The 25837-nt window shown below is 34.3% G+C and overlaps 1 protein-coding gene and 1 long non-coding RNA gene across 2 annotated transcripts in view; one reads left to right on the top strand and one right to left on the bottom strand.

Annotated features, from left to right (window-relative positions):
- GPM6A (glycoprotein M6A) overlaps nucleotides 1-25837 on the bottom strand; it is a 584947-nt gene that overhangs the window by 194914 nt on the left and 364196 nt on the right. The gene's annotated exons all lie outside the window — the stretch shown is intronic.
- LOC141517672 (uncharacterized) lies at nucleotides 8192-25709 on the top strand. Its single transcript, XR_012476939.1, has 3 exons — nucleotides 8192-8311; nucleotides 21362-24092; nucleotides 25209-25709. It is a non-coding gene; the product is annotated as an uncharacterized LOC141517672 (long non-coding RNA).

The following is a 25837-nucleotide window of genomic DNA, read 5'->3' as shown; positions in this document are numbered from 1 at the left end:
GGTACAAATCTTGTACTAACACCTCTAATAACACCTGTCTCTGCTTTCTCTTCTGCAAAATAGGGAATGATAGCCTCAGGGTTGTTTTGAGGATACACAAGATAAAATTTGTATAGTTCTTTGCTTATCTTAAAGGATTATTTGTTACTATTATTATGATTATTATTTTTATCATTGTTACTGTGCTTTAATCATAATCATCTTCCACACCCTCTCAAGAATGTTTTCTTGATAGACACTCAAATGTAGTAGTTTCAAATACTGTGAAATACTATGCTGCTTATTTTGTTTTGTTTTGTTTTTAGCAAAGAGAAGAATCTCACCATAAAAACAAAGGGGTTCAACTTTATACTGATTTTATTAAGACAGAAAATAGAGGAGCACATCCAAAGTTGTAACAATTTGGACTCAATACATAAGATAAGATAAATCTGCTTTCAGCAATTATCTCCAAAGGTAGAGATAATACCTTCTGTTTCTCAATAATTCTTGTCTCTTGGATTGGTTTCTAGGGCCTCAAAATTCATAAGCCTAGTGTAGATAAATTTCTGTTGATAAGCTTCTCAACATCTACCTAGACTGGTGCTTGGAAAATAGACAGTCTCTTTGCCAGGACCCTACTAAAAGACAGAATCAACCAGAGTCTACAATTTACTGGTATAATCTTTAATGAATATGTCCACATCATGGTAAAAATCAAAGTAAGATATGTAGAGTTAAAGATACTGATTTTCAATCCCAACTCCCAAATTAAGGATCAGAATAGGTATATTTTATTTTTCACATTTTATTGCCCATACCCCAAGCAATGAGCTGTTCCTTGATATATCAAATATATAAAACAGCTGGGGGTTTTTTTAGTTTTTTTTTTTTTTTTGCAAGGCAAACGGGGTTAAGTGGCTTGCCCAAGGCCACACAGCTAGGTAATTATTTTAGTGTCTGAGATCAGATTTGAACCCAGGTACTCCTGACTCCAGGGCCGGTGCTTTATCCACTGTGCCACCTAGCCGCCCCTAAAACACCTGTTTCAATAAAAAACCAACAAATATGATAATCCAATCTGATGGTATTCAGTTTTTCCACAACCAGTCATTCATTTCTTCAAAGAAGAGAAAGGGGTATATTTTCTAAACTATTTTCTACAATGAAGTTCCTGATTGCTATAATAATGTAGGGATCAGTTTCAAGGTTTTTGCTGCTTTTGTTCCTGTCAATTATATTTAGTTGCTGTCAATTTCCCCATGCCTCACTAAATTCTTTAAATTTGTTGTTTCTTACAGGGCAGTAATATTCCATCACAGACATGTAGCATAACATGTTTAGCTATTAATCAATGGAAATTTCTTTCTTTCTTCTTATTCAGAATAAAATCTCTAGATAAAATGATATGGAAAATTCAATGACTTTTCATAGCATAATTCCAAGGAGAAATCCATTTATTTCTAATATTTTAATTGCTATTTGAGTACAGTTGGAACATTTAGGGAAGTATTTGTAACATTGTTGCATGGGGAAATCAGCTAACAAATATTTATTAAACACTTACATTCCAAACATAAAGAAATGTGTTCCCTAACTTGAAATATCTATCCAGTCAAAAATTGTACCAATATTTCCTGTGTATATTATTCATTTTTAAAAGTTTATTAATGCTTGTCTTGCCAATATGACATTAGTGTGGTTGATTTCCCAGACCTTCTCCAATATTGCCTATTTTGCCAATTTGATAGATGATGGCTCCTTAAAATGGTTTTAATTCATTTTTCCCCTTATGGGTATTGGATTTCTATGTTCATAGATTCTATTATTAGTGAATGATATGGAACAGTTTTTCATTTAATTATTGATAGCTTTTGTTTCGTGTGTTGCCTCAAACACATAATAATACTTGGGCCCATTGTTGAAGAGAAATAAAGACAACATTCTAGATTGATTTCAAAAAACAGCAGAAGTCCTTCAAGGTATCTAATGTATCCAAATAAAGCAAAGGTTCATCTTTTTAATATCAACATTTTGCCAATGTTTCCATGTACCAGAAAGAAATGAAATGCTACAACCGCTGAAGAGGCAAAAATGAGTGTAACCCAGAGGGCAGTAGAAAGCCTTATGGGTATGTGAATACAACATCAGGAGGAACCCAAAAAAGTAAGAATAAAAGATTTCATCAAGAAGCTGTAAGTAGGGTCGGCTAGGTGCCACAGTGGATAGAGCACTGGCCCTGGAGTCAGGAGGACCTGAGTTCAACTGACCTCAGACACTTAATAATTACCTAGCTGTGTGGCCTTGGACAAACCACTTAACCCCATTGCCTTGCAAAAAACCTAAAAAAAAGTTGTAAGTTAAGAAGATAGGCTGGTGCCACGGTGAGCTAAGGAATGACAGGTTTGACAGTTAGACTAATGGAAAGTTAAGGGAAAGAGTGGAAAATCTCTGGCACACCTAAGTAGCCCTCTTTCAGAAAACTTATGGAAGTAGATAGACAAGATTACACAAGATGGGCAGACATAAATGAACTGTGTCTACAACTTTGGAAGAAATTTCTGAATTGATAGAATCAAAGATCCACTTGCGTTTTCAGCTTTTGACAATTTGCATTTTATTTTTTACAAAGTATTTCTTCCCATCCTTTGCCCAACTCTCTATTCAAAAAGGACTTTCCCCCCATACATCTAATAGAAGTTCATTTCTTGAAGCTTGAGAGAAGCAAATTTAAAATGAATAATAGAAAATGGTATAATCCAAGTGTGTAATCCAAGGTGTAATCCAAGGAATTCCTGTGCTAGTGTAAAGAAATGCATTGGCAGACTATAAGCTGAGAAACCTTTTGTTTCTCTTTCTATAACAATTTCTTCTTTCCACTACTACTTCAGCAGGCCTCTGATTTGGCTCTTGCAAAAGCACAAAACCAAAAGCCAACATGTCTGCATGTACCATCTGTATATGTCATTTACCATTTGCTTCACAAAATGCTCAGAAAGGAAAACATCTAAGTAAAAATAAAGATTTTCAGTTATAGCAACTGATGTGTCACATTCTTTAGTAACCTTTGCATTTCTAACTCAGGATACCCAATTAGTGCCTTTTAATGTTTCTATTATCAACATCTAGCCTAAAAACCATAATCTAAAGGGAGCATACTGGGATGTATATGTCAACTGGGTGCATTTTCTTGTTTACATTTGATCAGCTGATTAGAAACCACATTAAAAACATATGAGAAGAACACAGAATGAAGATCTTGGAAATATCTGCAAATTCTGCCATTAGCAATAGAAAATTTCTATTCACTCTTCTAGTTAACAGCCTTTTGGAACTACAGGTTTCCTATCCCTCTGTGCGCATGTTTAATCAACCACTATGGTTGTCATGCCAACCAGTAAAGAGAATTCTGAGCTTATACTGGGCATTTCAATGCAGTGACCCAATTACTGTCTGTCAACATATTCACTGGGACAAAAGAGAGTATAACACATTACTGAGATTTAATTCAAGGAACTGAACTGAGATGTTTGAAATGAAATCTTACTTAATTTTAAATGGCCAGAATGGTCTGATTAGTCTCAATATAAAATGCTTTTTAATCTTTTCATCCTGTTGTTGCTTTAAAAAGTTAACAATGTGAATTGAATTTTTTAATTTAATTTCTCAATACAAAAGGAAATGCAGTGAAATATGCAAATGATATGGATATCAAATATTTCTGCACTCTGAAAAGATTTCCACTGTTAAATGGAACCATCAGGAAAGGACAATAATACAGTTGTAAAGATCAGAGGTAAAAATATTTCATAAACCTTCAATAGGAGACTGGTGAAAATAGCAGTACAATCAAACTAATACATAAATTCAAATTTGCTCATCTCCAAAACTACTCCCCATCTCCCATTACTGGGGAAAAAAAATCCCTAAAAGTCATTGATGGATTGGACTTGAATGACAAACCTATTCTCTAGTCTAGTCTTTCAGAAACAAAACAAAGTTTTACATCATGAATGTTTTCTTTTCCCTGTTTATTTGTTTTTCATTTTTTTTACAGCTAAAATTGCCAGTAACTCCAGAGACATTTGATTTTTCAAAAATAAGTTCATGCTTTTAATCTTATAAGCATAACAAAGACAAATATTCCTATATCTAAATGACAAAGAGAACTTAAAGTAAATAATGATGATATTTGTCCTTCATTCTTGAAGACCATGACATCAAGGAGGTGATGTCATGACCCACACATGAACTGGATTTGAGTGAGAGGGTGCTGTGCTAAGTAACTAGCCTCACTTTTTGCTCCAGAGTCCTGTGGGTCCAATGGCCAGAAATGAATCAGGATGACTGGAGATGGCCCTGGATGTGAGACAATCAGTGTTATGTGACTTGTCCAAGGTCATAAAGTTAGTGTCAAGTGTCTTGAGGCTTGATTTGAACTCCCATCCTCAATTCCAAGGCCAGGCTTCTATCCACTGCACTACCTCACTGTACTACTATAACATAATTGCTTTTGGTATGAATAAGACCCATCTTCCAGGAAAATTAATCATAATGAGATCTCTAGAAAAGTATATTGCCTGGGTATGGATATTCTGAATCATATCACCAATCTGTCTCTCAAAAGTACTTTAAAGATTGACCCTATAGTTCAATGCCTCCATTTAACCTATGAGTAAACCAATACCCAAAGAAGTAAATAAAGTCTCTAGCACAATAGAAAGGATTTTTATAGCGCATCAATGGAAAAACAAAGGCAAAAGTTGTCATTTCATTTAAATTCAACAAATATTTTGTTAAGCAAGTATTGTGATGGGTATTTAGGGATAAGTCAAAAAAAAGTCCCTTCTCTCAAGGAACTTACATTAAGAAACGCATTAAGATAAATAAGAGGATAAACAAACACACTTAAGTAAATACCTTCTAGTGCTGTGGGGTACAAAATGACAAGGTATGGAGGAATTATGATCTGAATTAGTAAAAGTACCAAAAACAAGAATGTCAAGAAGAGTAACATACTGACATCTTCAGAGATGTACCTCTATAAGTAGGATCACAACTCATATTTCAGAGTTCAGTATGCATTATTATCTCCTTTAACTAATCCTAATTTGATTAATTTTAAATCAAACAATTATTTCAGTAAAATAAATATATTTCACTTTGGTTTTTTATCCCATGAATAAATGGAAAGAAATATAATGTAAAGGATAAAATTGTTAAATTTTAATCTTATGAGCTTAAAAGACAAATATTCCTATATCTAAATGACAAAGAGAACTTAAATAAGGATGATATTTGTTGGGATAAAACAGTCCAACTTACATTTTAAAATGTACATTTTTACTTGTAAAACTAGATCCATACGGCAATTGAAGTCCTTTTATAAATAAAGTCACTGAGATTAATGTTTAAAGATTTATGTTTTATATACTATGTCAGGGACATACTATAGTATAAATGTGTATACTATATATTATATGCTATTTATTCAGGACAACTATATCATGCAACATATCAATTTCCATTAGCATGAAAAATAATTGTAGATACTTTGATATACCAGGCAACTTACCATGGTTTTCTAGTATATACAACCTTTTGATGATTTTTTTTTTGGATTACAAATGTCCTCAATTAAAAAAAAAGAATCAGGGATATCCTTAAAAATCTGGATATCTGATTCACTAAGTTAGAGGACTATAGCCAGAGATCATAGGGGAGAAGGTGTCAAAGGCAAACTTTGATGACATAAAAACTTTTACCAAGAATTAGCTCAGGATCCTTCTAACTGAGACTCAATCCTGTAGAAGAAAAATACAGGGCAGAATTTTTTTAATAACCTCCAAATCACTTTTAAAAATCTGTTCATTCAGTAGAAACAAATGTGTACTGGACAATAAACCAATTTTAGGAATGTGATCATTAGGGGCCAGGAAGGAAATGCCAATAGAAGCCTGTTTTATGTTTGGGATCTATGGAAAAATACACCTTGAAACAATATAATCCCAAAGTAAAAGCCTACAGACAGTGCTAGCCATGCACTGATCCTTGACAGACTACTTTTGACATTTATAGCTGAAAATTTCTGCCAAATCAAGATGTGCACTATGAAAATATAGCATCATGTTTGTGATGATGGAAAGGAATTTGGCAGATCTGTGGAATGCAGGGAACCAATAACCCTGGTGTTTCATGGCCTTTTTGTGTCTAGGTGGGATATGAAGGGAGAACCAAGTCAAATCAGCAAGTATTTATTAAACAATAAGCAAGGAACTTGATACGTGTTACAGATAGCAAAGAAGAATAAAAACAATCCTGGTCCTCAATAAGCTAATATACAATGGTGGAAATGTTATGTAAATAACTCTATATTAAAAATTATATACATATATATATGCATGTATATGTATATGACAGATTTGAGTTAACCTTGGAGTGAAAATGATGGGAAAAGTTTTCTTCAGTGTTTGAGATTTTTAAGAAGGAAAATGGTAGGTCTTAGCATGATAGCATCTGAGGTTTACCATCTGCTGAAGTGAATGGTAAAACATGCTGAAACTACATCTATAGGAGAGTAGTTGTTCTGAGGACTAATGAAAGCGGTCAGAAGAATGATTCATACAGTCCTGATTAAGTACCTAGGATGACTGCATTCAGTACCTAATCAACAAAGTGAATGGAATTCAAAGGAAATGTCAAACCTTGTCCCTACTCTCTAGGAGGTTATCATCTAGGTACACAGCAAAGACATAAATGAACCAGGTAAGTAATGGTATAATACAGTTAACACCTAAGGGATAATTGTGGATAAAAATAGTCAAATATGCATCTCTAAAGTACTACTTACTATGAGTCAGCACAGTGCTATAAGTGGTGGGGATATAAATAAAGGGAAAAAATAGTCCCTGCTTGTAGGAGTTCACAACTATTGGGATAGATAACATACAAATAACTATTTATGAAAAAGTTACAGGCAGAATAAATTAGGCACACTCAAAAGAAGGAAGGAACTAATAGTGAATGAAAACAATGGGTTAAGGAAACCAAGAAAGGAGCTGAGATGAGAGATAATTTCATACATTGGTGGACAGTCTTTGAAAATGTCCCTGTAAAGAGATGGAGCATCGTGTGCAAGGAATGTCAAGGAGACCATTGTTACCTCATCATAGAGTATGTGGAGAGGAATAATGTGTAAAAAGTCAGGGAGCAGTCAGATCATGAAGAGCTCTTAATGTTAAATGGAAGGTTTTATATTTGATCCTAAATGTAATAGGGAGCCACTGGAATTTACTGAGTGGAGTAGGAGTGGAACACTAAGACTTTCTTGGGTGAAATTTTGGAATATGGAATTGTTCTCTTTAAAGGTACAATGCCAGATATGGTAATCAGATTCTATGTCTAGCTCACAGGGAGCTTACTTACATGAAACATTCAGCATACAGCCATGTTGATGGAGCTGTAGAATGCTTTTTGGGGGTTGCTAGATACATAATTCCCCCCCCCATCTAAATCAGTGAGATCAAGGCTTCCTTCTCCCCTAATTGCCCCTACTGGGCAAATGAAACAAGTACTTTCCTGGTTTCAAGTCACAAGTGATGGCTCCTATGGTTTAGAATTTAGAAGATATATTCCCAAAAGACATATTGTAGACTGGGAAAGGGAGGATGGGGATTGAATAGAACTGTGGAGATTTAACTGTTAGGATGATAAAATCCTAGAACTAAAAATAGAAAAGATTTTCCAGACTATTCCAATTTCCTCATTCTTAAGATGAAGCTGAGACACAGAGAAGTTGTGAGATACCCCAGGCCACCTCACAGGTAGTGCATGGCAGAGTCGAGATTTGAACAAACATTCCATCAGCAAGGATTCATTAAGTGCTTACTGGGCATTGGTTAACTTCAATAGTCTATAGCCACAAGTATAAGAAGTGAAATAATCTGTATAATGTCCCCAATAAATTCATCCCTGGGGAAATCTCATTATCTTGCAAGATCCAATTAGCATTGATATTCATAAATCATCAGTATCCTGTCATTCTGATTTGGAGAATGAACCCAAAACTCTTTAAGGAAAGGAGCAGAACTGACATCAACCCAGATATACTACTTTATACTCAACTGATTTTGAGTATTTTGGACCACTTTGACTTTACCACCATCTTTTGGACTTAGCACAGTACCTGGCATTTACGCTTGCTAACTTGATCAACAGTATTAGAGGTTCCACAAGATGAGAAAGAATACCCATAGCCATTTCAACATAAAGTCATGATTAAGCAAAATAGCCCAACATGTACATCTTAATGGCAATGAAATGAAGAAAAAAGGTAAGTCCTTGAATTACCTGCATTATAATTTAATTGGATTATAAATTCCTAAGATCTTTTCTGTATACTTCCCAAAGACTAAGAAAATGTTTTGATTTGGGTCATCTTTTTTTTTTTAGAAAAAGATAGAAATTAAGGAGGAGCACTTATAGAGAAAGTGCTAATCCTAGAGTCCAAAAGTCTAAGCTGAAATAAAAGCACCAAAATTTACTGACAGTATTCATGGGCAACTCACTTAACTTATTTCTCCAAGCCTTCTTTTCCTTCTTTATAAAGCAAGGATAAATGATGATAACCTTACTGATTTCACCTGATTCTGGTGAAGAAAATTGTCAATTGCAAAGCATTGTCAAAAGATTAAGTTAGTATTTCATTCTCATCTTTAAATTTAATGGATCTCAGAAATGGTCATTATTATTCTGTAATAATTCTTTTAGCCAGAAATGTATATTATGTAGGTACATGTATGTTTCATGCAAGCATAGGACAAATACACGTGTATATAAAATTTTCTTTTCAAAATTGAAAGTATTACTATAGGTCCATTTCTGCAACCTCATTAAAAGTATCTTAGGACAATTCCAGTGAAACTTAGGATCAGAGGAATGATATGCACTTCATCCTCCTCTTTTACTTTACAAGGGTCATAATACAAAGTATCATTGATCAGGGGTTAGATGGGAGCTTACAAATAAAAGATTATTATTATCACCAAGGTGCAGTAGATAGGACACTGGCCTTGGATTCAGGAGGACAGGAGTTTGAATTCAGCCTCAGACACTTGCCACTTACAAGATGTGTGACCTTGGGCAAGTCACTTAACCCTGACTGCCTTGCATTCAGGACCATCTCCAGTTTTCTGATTCATATCTGGCTCTGGAGAGAAAGTGAGGCTAGTGACTTAGCACAGCATTCCCTCACTGAAATCTAATTCATGTGCTTGCCATGGTATCACCTCCCTGATGTCATGGTCTTCTTCAAAAATAAAGGACAATTATTATTATTATTACCACCAAAGAGAACGGATAAATTCTAATTTTGCTTTTCTTCTCAATTCCATTTTCTTCCACTTGATCAAATTTAAATGGATTTTTCTACAAAGCAAAAAACATATATCTCTTTTGCACATGAAGGATTTTCTTTGTGGTATTATGTTCACTGGAATATTCTTATGTTTACTAGGGAAATTTAACTATAATGCCCTGAATAGCATGAAACATAAATGTGTATTTATATATTGTGCATATGTGTGTATGTGTGTATATAGATAGGGAATCCAATTGATGCCTGGTTTACTTCCAGCATCAATCCATATTTAAAGCTGTGAAAGGCAGGTGGAAATCTTAAACAGATACTAGCTCTATACAAAGGGTGTTAGGGTTGCAAAGATCTGCTCTGTAATGATTAAAATTGACAATCTTTTCAACCTTCTTACACTGTATCTGCTGGTGATTTCTTGGTAACTGGACAAAATCCATTCACATCTTTTAGTCTTTGTGACAGCGAATCATAATTATCTCTGGACCCTCACACTAATGACCTCAGCCAAAAAGACAACACTGATCTGGCAGATGGTTCTCATTGTTCCCATCTCACACGGGGAATAATTGGCAGCCTCCAGGATAGTAAGTGTCAATCAATCCTGAAAACCAGCCCTTGAAGCTGAGCTCAAAGGAATAGTGAATTAGGCCAGTAGGGTATATGTGTTTAAGACCCACAGACTGAACAAGTAGAAATTTATATTTCTGGGGATGCTTCCAAGTTAACCTCTCTTGTCATCCTAGAAACAGAAGTACAAACCTCCAAAGAAAAACTGTAATTAACTGAGAAGTCAGAGATCATAACCTTATCTCCTTAACCATAACTTCATCATTCCTTAAGGATAAGGTCTGTTTTGTTTTATCTTTGAATTTCCAGTGCCCAGCAACATGATTTACATGCTGTAACAGATGCTTATTGAATGCTTGAAGGAATAAATAGAAAAAAATATTGGATTTTGTATCAGAAGACCTAGCCTTACTTAGTAGCAGATGAGTACCAGCATCTGTAAAATGGGAATGACTGAAAGGAAAATGCTTTGTAATTGATAATTGCTATATAAATATGAGCTAACAGTCATTTAACATACAGGAGTTATAACCATACTTAATGAATTTTCTCATTTTTCAGTATTTATAAAAAGGGGATAAATTTTAAAGCCCAGTGTCAAAAGATTTTCTAGGAAGAGGGTTTTCTTTTAATAAGGATAAACTGAGATTCTCCACCATTGGTGATAAAGGGTCAAAAGAATGAGTAGCAAAGGGAAACATTTCAGGCTTAGCAGACTTCAGTACAAGGGTTCTTGATATCTATGAACAGAGTTCCATGCACTCCTTCTTGAATGAAAAGAGATAGTTTTAGTTTCACTAAACTCCAGTTGAAATCTGTCATTTCTTCCAATTACAACTTTTTAAAAATAACCACCATTATTCTGAGAAAAGATTCATACCATACTATCAGAGGGGTCCATCACACAAAAATATTTTTTTAGGCTTTTGCAAGGCAAATGGGGTTAAGTGGCTTGCACAAGGCCACACAGCTAGGTAATTATTAAGTATCTGAGACCGGATTTGAACCCAGGTACTCCTGACTCCAGGGCCAGGTGGTTTATCCACTGTGCCACCTAGCTGCCCCCACACAAAAATAATTTTAAGAAGCCCTACCATAATTCAATCCTCTTATTTTAAAAAAGGATAAAAGAAAGACAGAAGAGGTTAAATTACTTACCCAAGGTCACACAGCTATCAAGTAGAAACATTGGCATTCACACTCATGTTCTTCTGGTTCTAGATGCATTTCTTCTCTTTCTACAATATTATGCTGCCTTGATTTCACAGAGGCACAATGAACCCCAATGAAGATATGACAATGATTTGAAAATCATGACATTAGAAATGATAAAATGGCAAAACACAAGTCTCTTCCTCAGGTGATTCAAAGTACAGCAGACACAGAAAGTGCCCATTTGAGAATCAGAGATATGTCCATGGATGGTTAAAATATTTAATCAGACACAGAAAGTGCCCATTTGAGAATCAGAGATATGTCCATGGATGGTTAAAATATTAATCAGCCTATATTTCCTGTGATGAAAATGTCTGACTTGTTGATAAGATTCCTAAAATTATCTAAGAGATAACTCCTGATTTTGCTACATCTCAATATTAATTTAAAAATATGACTTGAGAATTTCCTCTGTGGAGGCCATGGTGTTGCCTCTATACCACGTCCCCCTAAGCAAAAAACAACAACAACAAAAACAAAAAACAAAAACAAAAATGGCATTATATATGTATATCAAAAGGAGTTAAAGTTCTTGACTTCATTTTTAATCTAACAAAAAATCCATGCTGTGCAGTTTAATCCCATTTCTGTAAAGGAGATGCTGAGATAACAAAATTAATGGCAACAAAAGTTTGGGGTGTCCCCTGATAGAAGTATAAAATAGCTGAAGCATTCATTTTCCTCATTTATGGAGAGAGAGAGAGAGAGAGAGAGAGAGAGAGAGAGAGAGAGAGAGAGAGAGAGAGTGTTTAAATATATAACCCTTATAAAAGCAGCAAGGAAATCAACAACAATTCATTTAAATGACTCAGATGTATCTGCTGCTGAACTGGTGTGTTAATTCATTGTCCCTCAAGGACTACAAAAACACCCATAAAATTATCCTGATGCCTATAAAGCAAAGAAATCTCATGCTAGGCCAGCAATCGGAGGCCAATTTGGATGATGATAGCTAATCTGATCACTTTGAGAGCTTTAGAACAGTCACTCTAAACAATAAAAACAACACAAAACAAAGCAAATAAATAGATTTTTCTGCTAAAATGGACCCAGTGAATCATTGGATTAACACAGACTAGGCTTCTGTGAGTGTGGAAATGTCATAAGCAAACTTCTAAAGTGCTAAATTCATCCAAATTCGAGAAGAGAAAAAATTACCCTCAAATATACATATCTCTGCTGAACAATGATAATCTCAAGAGGGCTTGGAAACTGGGCAGATTCCACCTATCAATCCTCTCCTTCTGTAGTTTTAAGCATTACTTTTATCTTCATCTTGCATACCTCCCCTGTCCCAGTAGAAATCAAAAACCTTCACAATCCTCTTTATGGAGTAAATCTTATCAAATTACACATGGCACAGGATGGATGATGATTTAAACCCATTCCATCTGCGTACCAGTGTCTTATGATATAATTCTTGAGGTGAGCTCTTGGATTAGAGAAACCAACTTGATAGCACTACAAAAATTTGCACTATAATCCCAAAGCTTTAGGACCCTGAGAATTGTTTTAAAGTATGGACCTTGATTTCATTGGTATAGAAGTCTTCCATAAAAACTCCAGCTGTTAATGCTAAATATCAACAAAACTATAACTAATCTCTAATCCATTCAGGTGTAGCAAAGTAGATACTTGTACCCTAATAGATTAAGTGACTTGTCCATGGTCATAGAGTATGTCAGAGGCAGAACCTGAATTCAGTTTATCAGAGCTAGCAAGGACTAATGGATAGACTTAGGAAGACCTGAGTATGAAACATTAACTCAAGATAATTGGAAAAATGTTACCAACTTCCTCTAAAAGACAAATAAGATCTCACTATGTGGCAATAAACCAGATTTTTTTTTTCCTTTTCAATGCAGAAATACTAGCTATTACCATTTCTCTGTTGCATGCAAAATAAACATTCTAAATAGGATAAGATATGGATCTATAATTTATTTCACTGATAAAATTTTCAAGTGAAGAAATAATTTCTACTAATATTTGTAATTTATTGTCTTAGAAAATTGCTTAGAGCATGGAGAAGTTAAGTGATTTACTCAAGATCTCATAGCCTGTAGGTGTCAGAGGTAAGACATTAAATATTATAGCCCAATAATCCAGATATAGTTCTTATAGTTTTCAAATCAACTCTACAAAATCCAAAAAGTTATATTTCTTCTCTTCGTAAAATAGGCATGTCATTATAAATAAAATGGAGGCCTACTAAGAATACAAGCTAGATTACACATGGCACAGGATGAATGATGATTTAAGACCTCAAGAAGTATTAAATATCAGAAACCCATTCCATCTGAGTTCCAATGTCTTATGATATATTTACTAAATATTTAATTATCAGATCAAAATAGGGAGAGACATCTGTATAGAACCACTAAAATATGTGACTCTAAAGATATCATAACCATTAGCTTGTTTATAAGTATTTCAATACTACCATCATATTTTAATATATATATGAATATTTCTCTCTATATATGAATATGTATGCATGTAAATATAAAAAGTACTCTCTCATAGTCTTATCAATTTTTTCTTCTCTCCTCAAACCAATCATTGCAAAACATTACTGTTCAGAAGGAAAGCTGCCTTATATAATAATACAAGGTGTTCTCAGTGATTATTATGAACAACAATCTTTAAAAATTATTCTAGTCAATTCAAGTAGAAGCAAAACATTAGTTCTGAAATATACTATGTCTGTGACATGTCAAACTTTATTCAGAAAAAAGTCACACAATTGTTAAATGATATGAAAGGTTCACATCCAGGATAAGTTCTGTTTCCTTCTCAACTAATGATTTTCCTCTAATTTTGTCTTGTCTGCCTAGGCAAATAATTTTTTCGAGGAATAAGATTCAAGGTTTCTGTAGAAATAGATATTGTAGCAACACAAAGAATAAACTACTAACTTTTTTTCATCTAATTTTGTCCCAAGACATCAAAGTAAACTCATGAGTTGTCTTCAAAAACTCATCTCAAACAATACTTTTGTCATGCCAGTTGGGCACCCAGATGCAAATGCTTTCTTCTCTCTCTCTCAATTACTGTGTGTGTGTGTCTGTGTCTGTGTGTGTCTTTGTGTGTGCACGCACTCAAGTATAACTAAGTATATACTATCTTCTCCAAGGCTCTTGAGGAAAGGAAAAGCTTGATTCATGTTTTTGTGTGGCCAGTGTCAAGAACTTAGTAGGCACTTAATACATGGCTGCTGTATTTGATGTTTGTCATTTTCGAATATGATTTTAATAGAGTTTCAGGACAAAAGAGTGAGGGAAGCCAAAGACAACTAGGAACCTCAAAATCATGAATACTTTCTTTAAAACAATCATAAGCAGGGGCAGCCAGGTGGCGCAGTGAATAGAGCACCACACCGGCCCTGGAATCAGGAAGACCTAAGTTCAAATATGACCTCAGATACTTAATGATTACCTAGCTGTGTGGCCTTGGGCAAGCCACTTAAACCCCACTGCCTTGCAAAAATCCTAAAACAAAACAAAACAAAACAATCATAAGCAGCTGATTTATGACAAGCATTAAATAATAGCATACAGAATGAGAGATTAATTTTTTACAGAAAGGAAATGAAATGTTATTAATATGAAAAGTATCTCTGCATCAATTTTCTGTAAATACTAAGAATCTAAAATTTTCAAAATGGGAAATGGACAACAGAAGTGATATTGACACTGAATGTAGTAATTTTATTCACAAGTTTAATCAATGTAAATAACTTGCCAAAAAAAGGAAAACCAAAAGAACATAGAAATACATTAGCTAGCAAAATCTCACTTTTTTTTTTTTACTAAGAAAGCTAGTTGTCAATGAAAAATTGCAGTAGGTTATAAATAAAAGCAGGAAAAAAATAGTAAAGTTCTGTCAGTATTATAAATTATAAGTTCTTATCTGAAAAGATGGGTGAGACTACCATACCTGATAATGTGACTGAAACCTAAATGAAAAGCTAGAATAGGGTGGGGGAGTGGTTTTGAAAAGTTCCCCATTGGAGCAGCTAGGTGGTGAAGTGAATAGGGCACCGGCCCTGGAGTCAGGAGTACCTGGGTTCAAATCTGGCCTCAGACACTTAATAATTACCTAGCTGTGTGGTCTTGGGCAAGCCAGTTAACCCCATTGCCTTGAAAAAACTAAAAAAAAAAGTTACCCATGGCAAAACTGTTCTTTAAAAGTCATCCTCAGGTACGGTCAATCTCACTATATAGTGCATTAACTCAGAGAGGAGATATTTCTCCCATAGCAGCAAGTCTCCTAAACTGTTAGTTAAGCACCAGAGTTCAAATAATTTCATTTATTCACCAGAATCATAATGCTAAAAACATGTTCACTCTCCAATAAAACAGGTGGAAGGGAAGAGGGATAAGGTAGGGGGGGAAATACTCATTCCAAGATTGCTGCTCTTAAACTACTCAATTCAACTTTGATGAAGGTGTAAGAGAAAACAGAAGCTTACTGAAAATAATCATTGCAGGCAGAAAATGAAGTCACAGCCTGCAATAACCTGTGGATAGCTTAGCTTACCCATTCTCTTTTTATGGGATTCTCCTCTCCCCACTCTCAATATCATAGAGAAAGTGGATATTAAATGTTTACTTTCCTTTGTATCTACAAGGATGATTAGATCATCAAATATTTACCGATCAATAGGAAAAAACGTTGTGTTGGGCTGGAAAAGAGGGAGTTTGTTGTTGCTGCTGTTGTTGTTTGTCCTTCCTTCATGAAGAAAACTATGACATAAATAAGGCAAAACCATAACATGCACATGAATTGGATTTGAGTGAAACAGTGCTGTGCCTAGTCACCGATCCTCTTCAGGAGCTAAATATGGATAGGAATGACTGGAGATAATTCTGGATGTGAAGCAATCAGGATTTAAGTGACTCGACCAGGGTCACACAGTCAGCAAGTTAAATTTGAACTCAGGTCCTGATCCACTGCATCACCTAGGAATTTGTGGCTTTGACAGAGGAAGAAAAGCTTTAAAATGCCCTAAAAGTCTTAGTGCCAATTTATTGCTATTAAAGCTTAAGCTACAGCAGGAGTTATAGGGACCCTGTATAACATAAAAAGACAAATATCAAAGTAAAGTTAATTTAAAAAATGAATGATATAGATGAGTTATGGTTGCTATCATCACTACCACCACAACTGTTCAGTAATTACTGAGGTTCAGAAGAGAATCAATAGAGGCCCAAGAGATTCTTTGTCCAAAGTCATCTAAGTTAGAAGGTGTTAAAAATAAAATAAAAACAATTGAACTCAGCACATAGTTTGCAAGCATAATTAACTGATATGCAATTCTCCTCATCTCTAACCTGACTATATTCATCAAAATGGCCACCTGGTACCTTGAGGAAAATTATTTAAAATATTTTAATGTATAATTATTATATTAAAGGATAATAGCAGAAAGTTTATAGTGATAATTCTTCCTGCATAGGTGATTTTATAAAAGGTTGATTTTTTAAAAAAACATATTTTATGCTTTTACTCCCTGATACATCTAGAATGTCTTGTCCACAGTGTCAAAATTGGCAGTTACTATCCAGAAATATGAGATTCATTGTCTTCATCCTATATTATGATTTGTTGCTTTGTTTGCTATCCTTTAAAAAGAAAATAATTTCTAGTCACTTTAAAAGCAACAATACAAATGAGGTCAATACTTGATTGCCTGTTAAGAGAATAATACCAATCCAAAGGTCAATGGGACAGCATTCATCGAAAGTCAATGAAAGTACATGGTATGATGTCTTAACACTAGGAGAGTACTTTACACTTTAGAAAATATGAAATGAATGTTGTACTTTTAATACTTTTGCAATGGAAGAAAAGTCTCTAAAATATGCTCAAGTGATGAAAATTAATGCTAAATGTCACTATTCACAAACAGGGCTGAAAGAATAAAGTAATCCAGTGTTCTTTATATCTCTGAGTGACTTTATCAAGTCTGCTCCATGCTGGATAAATTCATGATTGGCAAATTATTGCCTTCAGTGATGTGGAAAATGAGACAAAAGAGAAAGGGCCAGATCTTTAATGAAAATCAGCTGGCTAGGGGAATCACAAATGAATTCAAATATGAAAATTCAAATATGTAGGAGGTACCTGCTGTGTCCTGAACATTGTGCTAAGCACTGAGAAAGACAGAAGGTAAGATGTAGTTTTCATTATCCTGGAGCTGAATACAGTAGTCTCAACTGTTCCTGTTCTGTTTGAGGTCACAATGGATCACAAAGGCTAGTTAAGAAGCTTTTACCAATATATTTTAGAATGTTGAACTTAGCATTATCTATTTATTTAGGCTGAATCAAAACTTCTCAACATCATAGATATTTCCTCACAAAGACTGAGCATGTTTCAAAAATGCATTTGGTGTATTGAGATCATTTTTTTTGTAAGTCATGGGGAAATATTAAAATGTTTTTAAAATGGCTTAATTCTTGATTTAGAGAAACAATGATTGTTGAAACAATGGATTACTGCTCAGTCTTTTTTGTTTTGGGGGTTTAAAAGACACATTTGAGAAAGAACTCTCAAAATCAAACAAAACATGACTTTGAATTCAGTGGGCATGGCCCATATTATTCAAAACGTATCTTGATTTCTTGGTTTTAAGACTAGCTAAATTCCAATTTCAACATTTCCTTAAAAAGTCAACCAGTTGCTTAGATAAAATTGTATATATCAAGATGTATTCTAAACCAAATCCAAATGGAGCCTCCCTACGCTGTTTATATTTAGTCATTTGTTCTTGAATACAATCATTTTAAATAATTTTCCATAATCCTTCCACAATTCTACTGATAATTATTGGATTCATTCCATGAGAGAAAAAGGGAAGGGGAAACAACTATAAAATGATTACTTCAAGTATCACTAAAGCAGCAAAGAAAGTAGACTTCTCTCTTCTATTAGAGGTAACAGGTAGCACAGTTGAGTGTTAGGCCTGAAGACAGGAAAACCTGAATTCAAATTCAGCCTCAGACATCTATTAGACTATAGCCCAGGTCAAGTCACTTCTCCTCTGTTTGCTCAGTTCCTCAACAGTTACATGCATAATATCAGCTACTTCACAGGATTGCAGTGAGAATCAAAAGAGATGGTATTTGTAAAGAGTTTTGCATAACAGCTGATAGTGCTTAAGATATATTTATTTTCTCTCTTCTCCAAAAGGAAATAGGAATTTGTTTTCTCTCCTTTCATAGTATGCAACTGTCAGTTAACCTTTTCTTAATAAGTAATCTTGGGGCGGCTAGGCGGCGCAGTGTATAGAACACTGGCCTTGGAGTCAGGAGTACCTGAGTTCAAGTCCAGCCTCAGACACTTAATGATTACCTAGCCATGTGGCCTTGGGCAGGCCACTTAACCCCATTGCCTTGCAAAAACTAAAAAAAAAAAAAAAAAAGTAATCTTTTGCCTTAAGGCAAAAGCAAAAACCATTGATGTTGTATTATACACACACACACACACCACACACACACACACACACACACACACACACACACACACACACAGCAAGGGTATATAAAGAAAAGATAACTTACTAGTTTCAAGTTTTAGCTTTATATAATACAAATTTATTAATCTCTGAAACTACAAGTAGAAATTAATTTTCAAATACTGACTTTCTGTAATTTCATAGGGTAGTACAATGATATATTATAGACTCTAGAGTTGTCCTTTTCCATCATCTATGTGTATGATTTATACTTTAATCCCCAAGAGTGTTTTGAGGCAATAGTTTAATTAGATTTGTCCCAGTTTATAATAATTGACCTTATAAAACACTTTACAGCTTATAAATTGATGTCTTATCCTATCAGATTTAAAGGACATACACTCTTAATAAAGACTCCATTACATTTACATGAAGTTGGGACAAAAGAAAAAAATGACAAATTGTTCATTTGTGCTATAGACAACCGAAATGCTAATTTTAGCATTCCTGAAATTGCCATATGTAGGGAATGTTGTTTTTCTAATATAGCTAGGGTTTATTTGATTTTTTTGTTTCTATACAATAATCACAGTCATATAGGTTTATAATTTAGATAGTAACATATATAAATGAGATGTTCCATTATAACCAGACTCTCTCCAACTATGTCATTGAGCAGCTGAAAATTAGGACCCCATTCTTTTTTTTTCTCTTAATGTCCACAACCTTTCTTGCCAGGAAATAGGTGAATGATTCATGACCAATAAGAAAGACAGCTAGCAAACTCCTGAGAACTTTTGAGACTACTTTTTTAGGAGGACTATCTTAACCTTTCTCCCAGGAGTTTTATTAAGAGGAGGATAATAAGGACAACAAGCCTTCACAAAGACACTAGTCTTTCATGCTCTGTAATTTATGAAACATGCAAAACTTATGTGTGGTCCCTTCTAGAAAAAAGATTAACAAGAAGAAGGTCAGGTCATCATTGTGAGTATAAGAACTTTCAATAGGGGCAAAAAAAAAAGATTTTCTACTAAAAGAAAATCATTAGGAAAGTTACCTTTAAAAAATTAATAATTAAAAAAAAACAACACCAGTCAACATTTATTAAGCACCAACTATATTCTAGATAGTACATTAAGCTCTGATGATACAATGAGAAAAACCAGGGTATAAAGAATAGCCTTCCAGTGGGAACTGTAGGGGTAGAAGGAATGGAAAGAACAGCATGAACACAAAACATACAAAACATATAGAAATTAATTTTCTGGGGCAGAAAATACTAGCATTTAGAAACATAGAGAGTGGGGCTTGACCTCAAACTTGCAGTTAGTTAGGATTCTAGGAGGCAGAGGTCACCAAAAGAAATACTTTTTTCTAGGCAGGGAGATGAATCTGTATGAAACTGGACATAGAAAGTTTCAAGAAGAAAATTAATGTATGATAAACCTGGGAAAGTAGACTAGACTTAAATTGTAAACATCTTTAAATGCTAAACAAATTGGAATTTTAGCCAATAAATGGGAGCGAGGGAAGGTTCTTGAGTGAGGAGTAGCATAGTTAGACCTCTATCTTAAGAACACCATTGTCTTTACAAATGAATTGATTACTGTTTTCAGAATATATTTTGTGGGGAAATTACCAGCTTCTGTTCTACCTAACCACAATAGACATGAGATCAAATTATCTCAGAAGGCAAAAATATATTGTAATGAAAAATACAGAACCAAAATATACGATAGAAATAGGAAAATATTTATTTTGCATACTTCCATTTCAAGGAAGGGCAGATGGGGTTTTATGACAAAATGTGCCAAACCACTTCCAATGTAATTTTAAAAAAAACTATAAAATCGGATGCTAAATACTGATACTTTAATATTCATTAAAGAATAATTATTGATTTATCAAGTAGTATATCCTTCCCAAAAGGAACCAATGTCACTTTTAAAAGGAGCAATGTTCTCCTTTTTGTTATTGCTAAAATAAAATACTAGGTATGAATCATGCCAAAGATTTGAACACAGTAAAGACTAACGATGAAAACATGAAAAAACATAGGATGATTACAGATTTATCTGACCTAATTTTTCATGGCACCTAAGTAGAGGAAATATTGGAGAGATGTCAATTCAAAACTAATACAAAAATAATGAGAGGAGAATCCATTTATTCTGTTTATAAACTTCCAGATTTCTAGGCAATAAGAAGAGTTTCCCATCATCTTTCCCTGGGAAATTTAAAATGCTTTATGGACTTAATCTTAATTACTCAACTTCATTGGTTCACATAAACTGAAAGGATCATTATTTCCTCTCTGATGGATGAAGAAACTAGTTTCCATGGAGGTTAAGTAACTTGCTCTTAGTATCATTGGTATGGAATTTTTTCTCTTTTCTAGGGCTTTACTCATGAAAGCACTGTTAGCAAAAGCAGGTATCTCAAAAGGTCAACGCCCCACCCCACCTAAGCTTAGAAAATAAACATTACCTGAGACCCTAGAAGCAGCCTCCTTCCCTTCCATACCAGTTTCATTCTCCTAGAATTCTGTCCAGTGAAACCTAGATGCAGACTTTAATTGGCCTAGAACAAAAGCTTAATTTCCTCCTTTAAATACAAGGGGGGGAAAAGCCTGGCCCAATCCTCCTCCCTTCATTTTTTCTCAACAGAGGGATGAGAGTTTATTTCAGATTAGGATATTTAAGACAATGTTCACAACATGAATAATGACCAAAAACATGACTTGGTTTTTTTTTTAATAATAGGAGCTAATCCACAGCTGGGCCACCTGTTATTATGAATGCTTTCCAATTTCCAAGATAAATCAACTAGCCTAAGTCCATATTTTTCCAGTATTAAAAACAAAGTAAAACTAAAGATTTAATCAATTTCAGGGTGGATTTCTCATTTTACCAATGAGAAAAACTGAGGGTCAGAGATTCAAATGCAGGTCTTCAGAATTTAAGATTTATATTATTTTAACTACATCATGATTTTGTGCTCAATCATGTGGATGGGATCCAAACAGAATACTTGTTTACATAAATTTTTCCTAATATCTTACCTTCCTCAAAAAAAATCATCAAGCATATATTTATTCTTTCTGTAGACTGTTATTGCTGATGAAAACCATCTATTTTGGAGACTTTCTGAAATATTTACTCAAGTTACTAAACCAGAGTCTAAGTGAACACTTTTTCCATTATTGTTCTTTCAATGAAGTATTCAGAGAAAGCTTTAATTAACTTGGGTTAGTGAAGAGGCTATTAACATATTTTCAAAAGAAAGGAATTGAAGGGAGAAAGAAGAAACAGCAAGGGAAGTGGAGTTAGAGCAATTGAGTTCAAATCCAGATTGTGCCATTTACTCTCTATGGACAAGTCATTCACATCTGTGGGACTCCATCTCCTTATTATGGCATTTGAAAAAGTTTGAGAGACATAATTTAATTTCTGTGTAAGTAATCATTCATTAATAATGCTAGCATATTATTAATGAATGTTCGGTGACACTCTGGAAATCCAAAGACCATATCCCCTACATGGAACACACTCCACTCAATGCTTATATGTCCTTGGAAGGGTGGGGTCTTCCTGAGGGTGGGAATTGATTCAGATTGGTTAACAAGTAATGAGAGAGAATGAATATTATAATGAGAGGTTGACCTATTTCAAAGAAGAAATAGGGGGAATGTGACTTTGATCCCATCTTTTACTTTCAACTCATCCCCAGTGTGGGCCAAATCTAGACAAAGGTTCTAAATCCCCAACCCAAGCCTGAATAGAATACAATGGACTGTGTTTTACCTTAGTTCAAATTTCTCTTGGGTTGGGTGAGGCAGCAATACTTGGGTAGAGAAGAAAGTTAATCTTATCTACTGTCAACAGTCCTTTGCTTCAGAGGCTTCTTGAAAAGAGAAATATAGGAAAAAAAGAGGGGAAATGCTCTATCTACCCAAATCATTGTTTATTAATAATCACTTCTCTCATTATCTAGAAGAGGAATATATGGAATGGGGACACCACCTAAGGTCCCTTACTGCTCTGAACCTAGGATGCTGAGTAATTTCAATGAGATGTATTCCCTTCGGTTATGACTTCACTATTTTAGGAAGGATAATGACAAGATATCTGGACAACAGGAAATGGAAAGGAGCTGAAGTTGTGCCCCAGAAGATTAGTCTGAAGGTCTAGAGGTTTGGTTTGGCTTGTTTGTTTGTTTTACCCTAGAGAAAAAGACCACCTGTGGCAAGGATGGTAACTTCCTTCAAATATCTGAAGGACTGTTCAGTAGGACAGTGATTCAATTTATTCTTTTTAGCCCCAGAGGGACCCCAAAGGGCAAAAGAAATATTCATCATGACAGAAAGAAAGAGTTTGGTTCGAGCAATGTAAGTATAACCTTAGAAATTATCAATTAGCAAAAGTAAATTATCTCTAGAAATTCACAAGCAGCAGGGAGGAAACCACTTGTCAGAAATTCTGCAGAAATTGTTTAGTCACAGTTTGAATTGTTGAGCTCAGAAGTCCTCCCTAAAGCTCCTATTCATCAATTTTATAATGATGTTCTATTTTGTTCAGTATTTTTGAATTCTGAGGTAAATAAGAGTTTCATATTTTAAAAAGCCTAAAAACAGGTGTATTGAAAATACCAAATGACAGGACTCTTAAAGTCTTATTTCAAACTCAAAACAATGGCAACTAGAATAAAGAGAATTCTGAGTAATAGCTTGCTCATTTCTTTTAGAAAATTTGTCTCATCTTTCCCCACTGATGGGTGGTATCTCACAACTACATAGGATCAACACAGGAAACTAAATTAATTTATGGTCTAAAAGACCATAAATTAGAATACCATGTTAAGTAAGTCTAAAAGTTGGTTTTAAAAAAAGGGCAGAGCAGTCAAAGCTCAGCACAGGTTTCTGTGAGTCTAATAGATTCCCAGACCCTTACCTATTCCAGCTTAATGTTCTACAGAGGAAATGACCAATGAAGAAATCAATTGTAAAAGGATTTATCCAGGTGAAATGTGTCTACCTGGAACTAGATTGACATTTTTAGCTCTCTTTACATAGACCACCAAGCTGGAAATGCAATATAATCTCCTGAAGCCAAGGAGTGAAAAGTTCCTAATCTTATTAACATTTTACCTTTAGTTATTGTTTGGGTAATTCCCCAGTCCCCCTCAGACCACTCACTGTAGCTCCCCCTACCTTCACAAGTAAGCTAGAAAAACAATGTCTAAAATTGTGTATATAGTGAAACCACAATTATCAGTTCTTTCTGGGTCTTTCTATAACTCTAATTGATGATGATGTTTGTCTTTCATTCAGGAAGAAGATCATAACATCAGGGAGATGTTGTCAGAACATGAACATGACTGACTTTGAGTGAGGGGGTACTGTGCTAAATCACCAGTCTACTTTCTCCTCTACAGTCTTCTGGGTCCAGGAGCCAGATATGAATCAGGATGACTGGAGATAGTCCTGGATGTGAGGTTAAGTGACTTGTCCAAGGTCACACAACTAGTATGAGTCTGAGGCCTGATTTGAACTCTGCCATCTATCTCCAATTACTCAGGGAGATAGTCTATCAAAATGCACCTACAGTGAAGGTTGAGGAATAGCAACAAACATCTCAGATTGTAATGATTGGCAAATATTTGCAAATATTTCAAATGCACACATTGTATAATTTGGTGTCATTAAGCAATACTTTAAAAAATTTTATGAAAAATGACTGGTCATCTAATCAGTTAACCTGGCATTACAGGTTAAACTAAACCTTTGCAGTTTTACAATCCTAGATAATAAAATTTTTTAGGAAATAATTATAAAAAATACCTAGTTATTACTTCCTCAGGGGTCATTTCAGAAATTACTTGAAACATAAGTTGCATAATGAGGAGCTCTGTAATGATAATGTATACATAAGTTTCACTTAAGTCTAAAAAGGAGGGCAGTCCAAGGGAAATATTAGAATGAGAAGCAAATGGAAGTCCAAATGAAGTAATTAGTAATTAGAAGACAACAAAATTTAAAAAAAACAAAGCAAAAAACACAACTCATAAGTGTTTCTTTATGGGGGGGGGGGAGAAGACAAGAAAAACATTATTAGTTAGTTATCTCAAATGTCCCCTTAACCATGAAGTCTGATTGGATTCCTCCATCAGGTTTTACCTTGTCCTTTTTATGTCCACAGAACTTTGATATATTTTAGTAAATTTAGCTTGTTAGATCATCACCTGTGTTTGTATCTCATTATAAGTGATGCAAAGCTTCATAAGAGCAGAAATTACAGCTTGATTTGAAGAATATAAGCTCCCTGAGGACAGGGAATCTCATCATTGTAAATTCCTGCAGGGTTGAACACAGACCCTGACACTATGCCTTGTACACATTTAATATTTGTCAATTTGAAGTGAAGAGCCATGAAACCTGCAATTTGGAAGCAGAGAACATGACATCATATTTTATCCCTGTGTGGAAATATCTTCCCTCTTTATTAATTGTCCACTTCATTTGTTGAAAAATACAATAAGGAAAAAAATAGCTTCTCAGGATTCTAAAGAAAAATCTGAAATAACAAACATTTGAAATTATTTGTTTTTAAGGGCTGGAACTACTAACTTCTATCATGGCTGCTATCACATTCTACAATTGCAATTACAAGTGAGATAAGCAGGAAGAAAAAAATTTTTTATGTTTTAATTATAAATGCTCAGAAAGGGGGAAAGCAGCATAAATCAAAATGTATGAAAGAAGTCCAAAGGAAAGAAAATTGTAGAAATTCTAACAATCAAACTCAAAAAAATATGACAGAATGACAAACTGAGAAGAGCAAAAATCTGCATCTGTGTAGAAATATCATCATCCCACTGCCAGCATCATCATCATCAAACATCATCATCACCATCATCATCATCATCACCATAGAATTGTATAATGCTTTGATGTTTACAAAATACTTTGAAATTCTCTCTTTTGAGATTATTTCATCTTTGACAGTCTGGTGAAATCTATGTATTCCTTCTCAGAATAATATTTTTAAATGTATATTTCATGCTACAGAAGATTAAACCATTTAATTAAAATAGTTAACAAAATATTACCAATAAAAGTCAAACCCTAGATTAAAAAAATCTTGTTCTGTGCCTTTTTAACCTAAATTACTTAGAAATCTATAAAGATTTCACCAAATTTTGCAGAAGCCACTTCCAAGATGAAGAATCATCAGGTTTCT

This window comes from Macrotis lagotis, chromosome 3, assembly GCF_037893015.1.
Source record: "Macrotis lagotis isolate mMagLag1 chromosome 3, bilby.v1.9.chrom.fasta, whole genome shotgun sequence".
Taxonomy (NCBI): domain Eukaryota; kingdom Metazoa; phylum Chordata; class Mammalia; order Peramelemorphia; family Peramelidae; genus Macrotis; species Macrotis lagotis.
Note: the sequence above shows the minus strand (reverse complement) of the source record. Positions and strands in the feature narration are given on the sequence as shown.